Raw genomic sequence first — 11,879 nt, 5'->3', positions numbered from 1 at the left:
AGGCTGACCTAAATTTTTTTTCTTATAATTATTACTAGTGGCCCAGTGCACAAAATTTGTGCACATTAAAAGGGGATTAATTAGAGGAAATATTTTAATATTGTTATTTGGCCTTTCTCTATAATAGAAGTGTCAGAGATAAAAGAAAATTAGTAAAATGTATATGAAAATCTTACTCCTGTCAGAGTCTGGGGTGCACCACGTGACCCAGAGTCAAGTCTCTGCCCATCCACGTGTGCCTCAAAATCACACGAGACCCAGACCTGGCTGGTCCCCCCAATGGCCCAGATCCAGACCCAGCTGGTCCCACCCTTTTCAAGCCCCGCTGGGCAGGGGGCGCAGCCTCAGGTCCCCTTGCCCAGTGCCAAAGCAGAGGGTGTGGTCTGAGGTCCCCCAACCCGGGCCGGGGTGGAGGATGTGTCTTGAGGTCCCCCTTCAAGCCCCACCGTGTGGGCGGCATGGCCTGAGGTCCCCTGTCAAGCCCAGCTGTGTGGGGGGCACAACCTGAGGTCCCTCGGCCTGGCACCAAGGCTGGGGGTATGGCCTGAGGTCCCCCGGCCTGACACCAGGGTGGGGGATGTGGCCTGAGGTCTCCTGTTAAATCCCACGGGGGCCAAGTGGGGGTACAGCCTCAGGTTCCTGCTCATTGCTTGTTAAGGCTCATTAGGAACACTCAGCCTCCACTGTGGGTGCAGCAATCTTGTGTTATGGAAACCCCGCCTCCTCTGTGGGCACCACCATCTTTGTAGCAGAGTGATGATCAATTTGCATATTCACTCTTTATTATATAGGATTTTTTCTGGTTAATGGGGTACTAGAATAATTTTTAAGAGTATACAAAGAAATTTGTTGGTTTATGAGAGCCATGATTTGGAACATTAAAATGTTCTGGGAGTACGATTTGGGAAAAATATGGTGAGAGGTCAAGATTCAGCAATCCACTGGCATCTTAAAAGATGTGCACAAACTCTCTAGGGTGAACTCTCCTCTGACTTCAGGCCCAAATTGTTTGCCTGTCAGTCCCCTGAGTGGTTGGAAGGCCCTGGCTCAGGAGAATTTATTTGGAACCTTTCTTCTCCTTCTCCTCCTTCTCCTTCTCCTTCTCCTTCTCCTTCTCCTTCTCCTTCTCCTTCTCCTTCTCCTTCTCCTTCTCCTTCTCCTTCTCCTTCTCCTTCTCCTTCTCCTTTTCCTTCTCCTCTGCTATTTCATCTAGCATAGCACCAACTGCTGCCTTAACTTGCTTTTGTAGCATTTCCTTTTCTCTTTTTGGGGAGCATTTGATTGTAAGTCATGACCATCATGTGACCACACACAATCCTCTCCATCCTCAGAAGTATCAGGATTCTCATCTCAACTAGATTCTCCGTACTGCTCCTCAACTTGGTCTCTCTTTTTCTTGATCTTTGGTTGGGTGTAATTCTCCACATTTTTATCTTCTGCCTCTTTCTTGCATTTCTTTCCCATTTTCCTTTCTATTTAGATCTCTGGAAGGTCAGGTTCTGCAACCATGCCTGTGGCTTGTTTTTTAGTTCTGCCATCTGCTTGACAAAATACTCTTGGATGGTGAAGGCATTGGTGATTGCATTGGAGGTTCCAGTCCATCAGGAGTGGCAAGGCTGAAATAATCCTTAGGAGTCTTTTTACTCTGTCTTTTCCCAAAAATGCAGTCAAGGTTTATTTTGTTCCGAGATTATAAATCCTTCCCTTTTGTGAATACGGTTCTTGGAGATTTGGACTTTTCTTTAAGGCTGAAATATTTATTTTCCTTTTGTCCTAGGGGGAGATTGCTGATTCTGGCCCATAGCAATTGTTCAGTTCAGTAAAAAGCTGGTTGAAATCCCGATGAGCAATCCAGTTATCTTCATTACTGATCATGGCTCCAAGTCCCAGGCCATTATTTTTAACTTGAACTTTAATGTGATCTATGGCTCCTTTCTCTTCACTACAATTGCCCTTTTAAATTTCTATATGCATTTTTAATTAAATTTATTGGAGTAAAATTGCTTAATAGCATAAATTTCAGTTGTACAACTTTATAATGCAATATCAATATATTATCTTGTGTGGTCACCATCTGAAGCCTAGTCTACTTCCATATGCATTTTTGAATTAGCTTCTCTATTCCTGAAAAAATATTGCTTTTTTGAAATTTATTGAGTTCATAGATTAATTAGAAAAGTTGAGATGTTGAGATCTTTACAATATATAGTCTTCCCATCCATGCACATAATCTGCCCATCTAAAAATGTTAGCTCTTCCTTTGCTATATCAATAAGCTTCCATTATTTTCTTCATTATGTCTGACATCTTTTATTAGATTTATTCCTAGGTGCTTTTTAAAAATTATCAGTGCTATTTTTTAAAAGCAGGTCTAATTGGTTGTCTACATTTTCTAATACTATGGAATGGCAATTTATCACTTACAAAGTTATGAATATGCTTTACGTAGAACAACCTGTGATAGTGCAGTACCACTGGGCTAGAAACAGTGGAAAACTCATACTACCACATGCCTGGAGGAGATGGCTACAGCTCTTTGAGAAGATCTTTGGATTCCCATAGAGGAAAGCAGACAATCCACAGGAGCCTGTGGGAGAAAGTTAGGAGGTGAGCCAAGCAAATCAGTATTCTTCCCTCACTATTTCTGTCTTCCAGTTTCTTGCTAGTATCTCTCCTTGGCGGAACCCAACTCAAAGATATATTTCTAGGCACCTTTTAAATATAATCAATGCTATTTTTTAAAAAATAGGTCTAATTGGTTGTCTACTTTACTGAGTCCACCAATCCAGGTGCTAACCACTTCCAGAAGCACCTCACAGACACATCCACAAATAACATTTAACCAGCTATTTGGTCATCCCTTGGCCCAGTCAAGTTGCCATAAAATTAATCACCACAGTAATTTACACCTACTAACTTAATCTTCACAACACTCCTTTGAGGTAAATAGTTTTGTATTTATTTTATAAATGAAGAAATTGAGATACAGACAGGTTAAGTAACTTTACTGAAGTCTCATCATCAGTAAGTAGGGGAGCTGGGCTTTTAACCTTGGCTGACTGATTGCCAAATCGATATTTCTAAACATATTACCTTATGTTTTATCTGGTGATTGTGAAATAACATTAATAACATGAATAAATATTGCACTATGCTTTCATACCAGATAAAATTTTGATTGAAATTATAAAATAATGTGGGGATAACTTAATATTTATGTTATTGTGTCTTCCAAATGGCAGTCTATCTATTCATTTAAATGTTCTTTAATAAGAAGCTTTACAATTACCTCTAAAAAGAACTTGCAAAACTTTGTTAGATTTATTTTTAGCTATATTTGTTGCTATTGTAAACTGTTTTCTTAAACAACTATAGGATTTATGTGTGTAGAAATTATATTGTACTTGATTTTTGTATATGATCCAGCAAATTTGCTAAACATTCATACTCATTATATAAACGTAACTATAGTTACTTTTGGGTTTCTATCTAGACAATTATCTTCAGCAAATATAGATAATTTTGTGTATTCCTTTCCAATCATTCTATTTTTTATTTGTTTTTCCTTTATATGTGCTACCAGCTAAGTCCTCCATTACAATACTCAACAGAAGTTGTGATAACAGGCATTCTTGTCCTAGTCATTATTATTAAAAGTAATATTTTTTTATTTCACCATTGAGTTGGATGTTTGTTTGTTTTTTTAAAGTTACTTTATATACCAAATTTGCTGGTAGATTCTTTTTTATAAAATTTATTTAAATGTTACTGGAATTCATATGATTTTTTCTTTAATTCTATCACTAAGGTGAATTATATATCTGAACAAACCTAATTTTAGTATATTTTATGTTTTTTTTCACATTGCTTGATTCAATTTGTGCCTTACTTTAGTAAACTACAAGTGGACAGATGTTCAGTTGCAAATTATTGAGAGAGTAGTCTATAGGAGGGAAGGGGACAGAACCAAGCAAGGATGTGCTCTTGGAATACCAGTCCACAGATTTCCTGCCTTAAGACAGGTGGACTGAGTTTTTGTCATTTAAGTAGTGGCTGTTCCCAGTAGGGAAGCACATGTGCAGGGCATGTAAATGGCAGGGCATGGCCACAACCTGTTTTTGTAAATAAATTTTTATCGAAACACTGGAACACAGCAGTGCTCATTCATGTACATATTGTCTATGGCTGCATTTGTACTACAAGGGCATAAGCTAGTAGTTACAATTGAGACTATCTGGCCTAGAAAGCCTAAATTATTTGCCATCTGGCTCTTTACAGAAAAATACTGTAAACCCTTTAACTAGATTCATGTTGAGATTGTTTTTTTTTTAATTTTCTTTTATTTATGGTACCAAGTTTATAATAATTTTGATTTTTAAAAAATTATATTTTTATTGATTTTAGAGGGGAAGGGAGAGGGAAAGAGATATAGAAACATCAGTGATGAGAGAGAATCATTGATTGGCTTCCTCCTCCATGACTCACATTGAGGATCAAGCCCACAATCTGGGCATGTGCCCTGACTGGAATCGAACCATGACCGGTTGGTTCATAGGTCAATGCTCAACCACTGAGCCACATCGGCTAGGCATAATTTTGATTTTTATATTAGTATAATCAAGTGGCCTGTTCTGTATTCTTCTAGACTTTGGAATATTTTGAATAAGTTGGTACATTTTTTCTTAGAGCTTATGGATAAAACTTGGAGTCTTGAATTTGTGGGGAAAATTAAAGCTCTAATACAAATTTTTAAACTATTTAGCTTTTTTAAAAGATTATATTTTCCATATACTTTTGTGACAATATTGTTTAATGATATTTTTATAAATGTGTTTGCATGAGCTAAGTTTTATATTTAATGACATGTAGTTATTTCATCTTCTCAATTTTTTATTCTTTTTAACATTTTTAATGTCCCCTTCTTTTATTAATGTTTTATTTTGGCTTCCCTACTGTTTTATCACTTTTATTAATCTTTTCAAATTATTAATATTGTTGATTTTCTATGTATCATTTTGATTTTCTAATTGTATCATTTTCTTATTTGTTTCTAGTTTATTAAGTTGTCTTTATACCTGTAGTATGTCTTCATCTTACTTTCCTAAGATTCTCTTCTTTTTCAAACTTTTTCTGTTATATAATTGAATCATAAAGTTCAATCTTTCTGTTTCCCAATATGAATACTTGATTTATAGTATTTTTAGTACTTTAAAAATATGTTTTTATTGATTTAGAGGAAGAGGAAGGGAGAGGGAGAAAGAAACATCTATGTGAGAAACATTGATTAGCTGGTTCCTGCACGAGCCCACAACCCAGGCATATGCCCTGAATGGGAATCACACCAGGGAAATCTAGATGCATGAGAAGATACTCAACCAACTGAGCAACACAGGTCAGGGCTTAAGTACTTTTTTAAATGTATCTATTATCTAACTACATTTCCAGTAAGATTAATTCATTTACCAATGAAGTGTTTGAAATATGTTTATAATTTATAAATATACAAGGCTTCTCTAATTATAATTTATTATCAATTTTAATGTAATTGCTTTGTATCAGAGAACATATTGTGTATGATTAAAATTTATTAAAATTTTTATTTGCTTCACAATAAAATGTATGGCCATTATAAAGTCTTTCATGTATAATTGAATGACTTTGAGGTTTGATGTATTTCAATAATTCTGGAAAATTCTCTGCTAATATATCTCTAATTGGATTTCCAGAAAGAGAGGATAAAGAAGATAGAAGAACATTATTCAAACATACTAAGCCTTCTTATTCTGCCTTTAACTTCTCTTAATAGTAATATATTTACTACTTTTTTTCTCTATTATATATTCTGGATACTTTTTTTTCTATGTATAATTATTTTTTTTTACCTCTATTGAATCTATTGTTTAGCTGATCTTATGTATACAAGTTCACATTTTATAGTATTTAAGTTTTGAGACAGTCTATTTGATTCTTTTTTGTAATTTGTTTAATTATTTTTATAGGTTCTTGCAGGTGATTTTAATTTCTTCTTTTATTTCTTTATATATTTTAAATAATTTTAATGTGTTTGATGATTTCGACATATGAATTTTTGTGTATTTGTTTCTACATTTTTTTAAAAAATATATTTTATTGATTTTTTTACAGAGAGGAGGGGAGAGGGATAGAGAGTCAGAAACATTGATGAGAGAGAAACATCAATCAGCTGCCTCCTGCACACTCCCTACTGGGGATGTGCCCGCAACCAAGGTACATGCCCTTGACCTGAATCAAACCTGGGACCCTTCAGTCAGCAGGCTGATGCTCTATCTACTGAGCCAAACCGGTCAGGGCTGTTTCTTCATTTTTTCAGACTTCATATTATGGCCTCATTTCCTTATATACTTTATGGAGTTTTATCTATCTGTATAAACTCCTTGCAGTACTATATTTGTGTGGATATTCCTTGGGGTTACACACAGCCTTGGGGTGAATAATATTCCTCCAGGAGGATTCATATTTTCTTGCAAGTAGTGTGAAGATGAGCTTCAAATTCACCTGTTTCAGGACAGTGTATATTTAGAAATGCCAAGGGGGAGGGGGGAATATTTACCCTCCTTCTACAAGCAAAAGTTGAATACATGGCCTCCACTTAAAAGCTGCCTTCAAAAGTTGCTCACTTCTCTATAGTTCATCTTTCTATTTCTTTTTGGCATTTGAATTATGACTAAAAAATCTTATGCATTGTTGTGGTTTTCCATGATAGGATTGTTCAACATACTAATTGAAATGGAATCCTTGATTTGTTTAATACAATGATATATTCAGTTTCCAAATATACCATTTCGAATTTAATATTACACTTCTAAATGAGATGGGCATATTATTTTGTTTTCCCTATTATCTTTTAAATGTTGTATTATCAAAATCAGGTTTAGGAATGGGAATTTAATAAAATAATATATTATTAACAACAGAAAAAATATTAAGGGTAATCCTGTAGAAACCCTTCCTCTGTGCTTTGCCATTGAAAATTAATGTCAACAATAAAAAATAGTGGAAAAAAAAAGAAAATTAAAAATCAGGATATACCCTTTTTAACTGTGTGGGGTTTTTTTGTTTTGTTTTTTAAGTTGGAGCCTGAACTATAAATTGATTGCATGAGCCAAAATTATTACCTTCTTTTCCAGAGGATTCTGAAGACAATACCCATTGGTAAACAGGAGAACCCTAGAATTCTACGCCCTAGGTTCCCTGCTTTCTTCCTGGAGTTATCTTATTAAAACCTATGACAACCCACATACTAGTAATATTTATCATTTTATTGAGATCTCATGTGATCCCAGCGCAGCTCATTATTTTGTATCCATTCCATTCAATTAATTTTTTGAGCACCAACTATGTACCAGGTACTATTCTGGATGTTGGGGATGCAACAGTGGGGAATAAAAAGACATGCATCCCTGTTCTCATGTCATTTAATTTCTAGGTTGAACAAGACAGACAATAAAGTAAATTGCATAGTATATTGAAATAAGATAAGTTCAATGGTAAAAATAATGCAGGGGTTCAGGGAGAGATTATAGTTTTTGAAACTTTTATCAGGGAAGAAATCAAGCCATCTTACAAGGCAGGAGGAATTAAGCTCAGATAGGTGAGTGGTGCCCAAAGTCACAAGCCAATTATGGCAGAAAATGGGATTGGAACCCAAGCTCAGGTTCTTTCCAACTCAGCCTTAATCTTCTTACAGCTTTTATATTGGCATTCACAAACATCTCTAAGTATTAACCAGGCCCAACCCTACTTAATTTTCAGAGATCAGATGTCATTAGCCATATTGAATCCAAGAATAAAGAGTATACAGATATGACATGCTAATAAATCCTGGCTTTAGTTAAAGTCACACAATTTAGAAACAAAACTGGGACCACTGCCCTAACTGGTTTGGCTCAGTGGATAGAGTGTCGGCCTGCGGACTGAAGGGTCCCAGGTTCGATTCCAGTCAAGGGCATGTACCTTGGTTGCGGGCACATCCTCAGTAGGGGGTGTGCAGGAGGCAGCTGATCGATGTTTCTCTCTCATCGATGTTTCTAACTCTCTATCCCTCTCCCTTCTTCTCTGTAAAAAATCAATAAAATATATATTTATAAAAAAAAACTGGGACCACTGAGGCCTGAGACCTCCAGATCCTTTCATGGATCATGACACTTATTCGTAGTGGTCTTTCTATCCAGGAGCTGGTTTGTGGGAGGTGTGTCCTCTCTATGCTTCTCACAGAAGGTTGACCATTCTCCCCAGGTTGCCTCATCTTTGACAACCTAAAAAAATCCATCACATGCACCCTAACCAGTAACACCCCTGAGATCACTCTCTTCCTGCTCTTCATCATCTTCAGCAATCCCCCACCTCTAGGCACCATAACCATACTCTGCACTGACATGGGCACTGGCATGGTAAGGGCCAAACTGATTTTTTACATTACCATAACCTTAGAAAATATTTTGGGGAAATTTCCCTTTTTTATGTACTTTTTAGAATGATTTTTTTCTAGGAAGGCTTTTCAGGTTTGTGGAGGTATGCTCCTTGTGGTTTGATACCCACCACAGGTGTTTCATATTAGATGATAGTTTGACATTAATGTCGAACTGTGCGATTCTTCTGTCTCACTAGGGGTAGGAATTTGGATTTCCACTCATGTGTGGCAGAGTGTAGGATTTAATTTCTCAGAGACTTCTTAATTATTTCCCAGACAGAAGACTGGGCCAGTGACAATTGTCCTTGCTGCCTCCCTGCTCCAGAAAGTATAGTTTTTCAATCCCCTTTAATAGCTGTCTGCTGGCATTTCAGTCCCACTTCCTCACATGAAATTTAATACAGGCATAAGACCACATCCTCTGTGGGCATTACCACTCCAGCCTTGTGCAACCAGGGCCTATTTTCAGGCTTGATAACATCCTGAAGCACCATGGTAGCAGCCTGCAAAGTTAACACTGTGGTACTGACTTGCCTTTCTACTTCTGGAAACTAGGGATATCTTTTTCTCTATATATAGCTAAGCTGTGAATGGACAATTTTATCTAGGACTCTCATGTTCCAGGAGTTGGAGGGGCATCAGTGCCATTCATTAGGCTGTGCTACCAGAAGCAGCCGACCTTACATTTTCTGCTAGTTGAAGGGAGGCTATTGAAATGCTGCCCAAATCTCTTTATCAGAAAATGGGGGGAAATACTGTCATTTACCTAATGGTATCATATGGGAGAATGACCTAAATCATTATAAAATCACATTATTCTATGAATAGTGTTCTAAATGGATGCCAAAGGCATTGATACTTTAATTTTCTCTTTTATGTTTTTCTCCCTATAATGTCTACTTTTAAAACCCTGGCTTAATGCCCACAAATGTAATGGTTTTCACTTATGTCATCTTCTGATTATTGCATTTCATGTTTCTAAGTTCAGAGGAAATTTTAACACAAGATTTCACTTCAATACTATCCTTAAACACCTGCTTGAAAAGTAATGTGATTTCTATTATAATTGTTCTGTCACTATAGATGACAGTCCCAAAGGAATTTTGAGTTTTTTCTTCACTTATGAATTCATTTGTTATATAGACACATACCATATATAAATATTTATCTGTCTTCTAACTGATAAATGGATATATGCTATTAGTGCTCAAATTAAACTAATACAAAATTTTCTGCATTATTATGAGAGCATTATCTCAGTCTATGCTTCCTACTTCCCTAAGGACACTTTAAATCTCATTGTCACTGATACAAGCTCTGCCTTCTCATAAAAGAAATTCACATGGTAGAACTTCGATATTCACTGACTTTTAAAATACATCACTATTTTTTTAAAACCACTATTTTCCCAAAGTAAATTCATTGAGATTATTACGTAAGAACAAACATTGATACTTGAAATCTGCTAAGAGAGATCTTAAATATTTTCAATACACACAAAAGTGGTTTCTATGTGAGATAATGGATATGTTAACTAACTTGATTGTGGTAATCATTTCACAATATATATACATTTACACTGAGTGGCCAGATTATTATGACCACCTGACGTTTGTAGGCAAATTAGCTATAATTTCACGCTGAAGTTGAGGGCCAGACCATTAGAAATAGGGAAGCAGGTTGTTTACCATGACAGTAGAAGTGATTTTTTTCTGAAGATATGGGTAAACAACATGATTTAACAGCCTTTGAACATGGGATGTATATACACTGAGTGGCCAGATTATTATGACCACCCCATCAGTACTTCATTGGGCCACCTTTTGCCTTCAATACTGTGGCAATTCTTCTTGGCATTGACTCCACGAGATGTTGAAAGGTGATGTGAGGAATCTGACACCATGCCTGATGAATAGCACTGTCCAGTTCTGTGAGATCTGATGGTTGTGGAACCAGCTGCCTGATGGCTCTTTTAATTTTGTCACACAAATGCTCAATTGGATTGATATCTGGTGATTGTGGGGCCACCAAAGCAAGGTAAAGTCTCCCTCATGTTCTTGAAACCACTCCTGCACAATATGAGCACTGTGGCATGGTGCATTGTCTTGTTGGAAGAAGCCATCTCCATTGGGATAGGCCATCAACATGATAGGATGAAGTTGATCAGCAACGATACTTAGGGATATTGTGTTATTCAGATGTTGTTCCACATGAATTAAAGGGCCCAAATCATGCCAGGAAAACCTGCCCCAAACCATAACACTGCCCCCACCAGCTTGAAGGGTTGTATTCATGCATGTGGGGTGCATGCTTTCATGCTGTTTCCGCCAAATTCTCACTCTGCCGTCTGCATGATGCAACTGGAAACATGATTCATCGGGCCACGTGACTTTTTTCCAATGCTTGACTGTCCAATCCTTGTGTTCCTGTGCGAATTGGAGATGTTTTATCTTGGTAACTGCAGACAGCAAAGGTGTTAGAACAGGCCTTCGGCTTCCATATCCCATACGATGCAGTGTACGGCTAATTTGCCTACAAAGGTCAGGTGGTCATAATAATCTGGCCACTCAGTGTATGTATACCATATTATCATGTTGTACACCTTGAATATATACAATTTATCTATTATACCTCGGAAAAGCAGAAAAAATAAAGAAATAAATAAACAATCCTTAACGTGGTTGATTAGATCTTGTTTTATATAACTCATGAGCTGATGGTGGCTATTACCCAAGTTTTTTCAATACAGATTCTATAATCTATTGTACATTTATGTTTACTGGCAGAAAACATAGCCTCAAGAGAGATTAAACTCATACTTTTAGATACTTTAGTAGTTATTCATGACTATGAATCTCTAAGTGACCTCAGGAAGGTGAATTAGAAGCATGTAGGCATTTAGATATCAAGTCAACCTCAGTCCTTTATAAAAAAAAAATCTATTCAATATATTTCAATACATGCTTTTCATATGAAATACATCTGTTAGGAAAACACATTAGTGGCATAGTGGTGTAATACTAATAAATCAGCTATTCTTCGGAATACATTTGTTATTTGTTGCATTTATAGAAAAATAATGTCCACTTTAGGGAACTGATGAATCCATAATATTAGTATTTGTCAGGCCATATGTACCATGTTGGGTTCAGTTCTGGCTGCCACATTTTACAAGAACATTTGAAAGACTGGAATATGTTCAAAGGAAACTGAGTGGGAGTTGAAATGATGACATATGAAGAATTAGTAAAAAATTTGGAACTGTTTAGCTTGAAGATCAGAACACTTAGAAAGCAGATAGAGTATCCTTTAAAAATTGGTAGGGTTGCCAGTCATTCAGCACATAGATCTTGAGCAAATACTCACATCAGGTATTGAGTATGGGGCCCTGAAGGGAGCAATTATGAATAACAAGGGCATGCTCTTTTCA

The 11,879-nt window shown here is 36.4% G+C and overlaps 1 pseudogene; it reads right to left on the bottom strand.

Annotated features, from left to right (window-relative positions):
• Positions 1 to 1,168: 1,168 nt before the first annotated feature.
• LOC132223630 (PIN2/TERF1-interacting telomerase inhibitor 1-like) lies at positions 1,169 to 8,943 on the bottom strand (annotated as a pseudogene).
• Between the last annotated feature and the right edge of the window lie 2,936 nt (positions 8,944 to 11,879).

Source organism: Myotis daubentonii, chromosome X (genome assembly GCF_963259705.1).
Source record: "Myotis daubentonii chromosome X, mMyoDau2.1, whole genome shotgun sequence".
NCBI classification, from domain to species: Eukaryota; Metazoa; Chordata; class Mammalia; order Chiroptera; family Vespertilionidae; genus Myotis; species Myotis daubentonii.
Note: the sequence above shows the minus strand (reverse complement) of the source record. Positions and strands in the feature narration are given on the sequence as shown.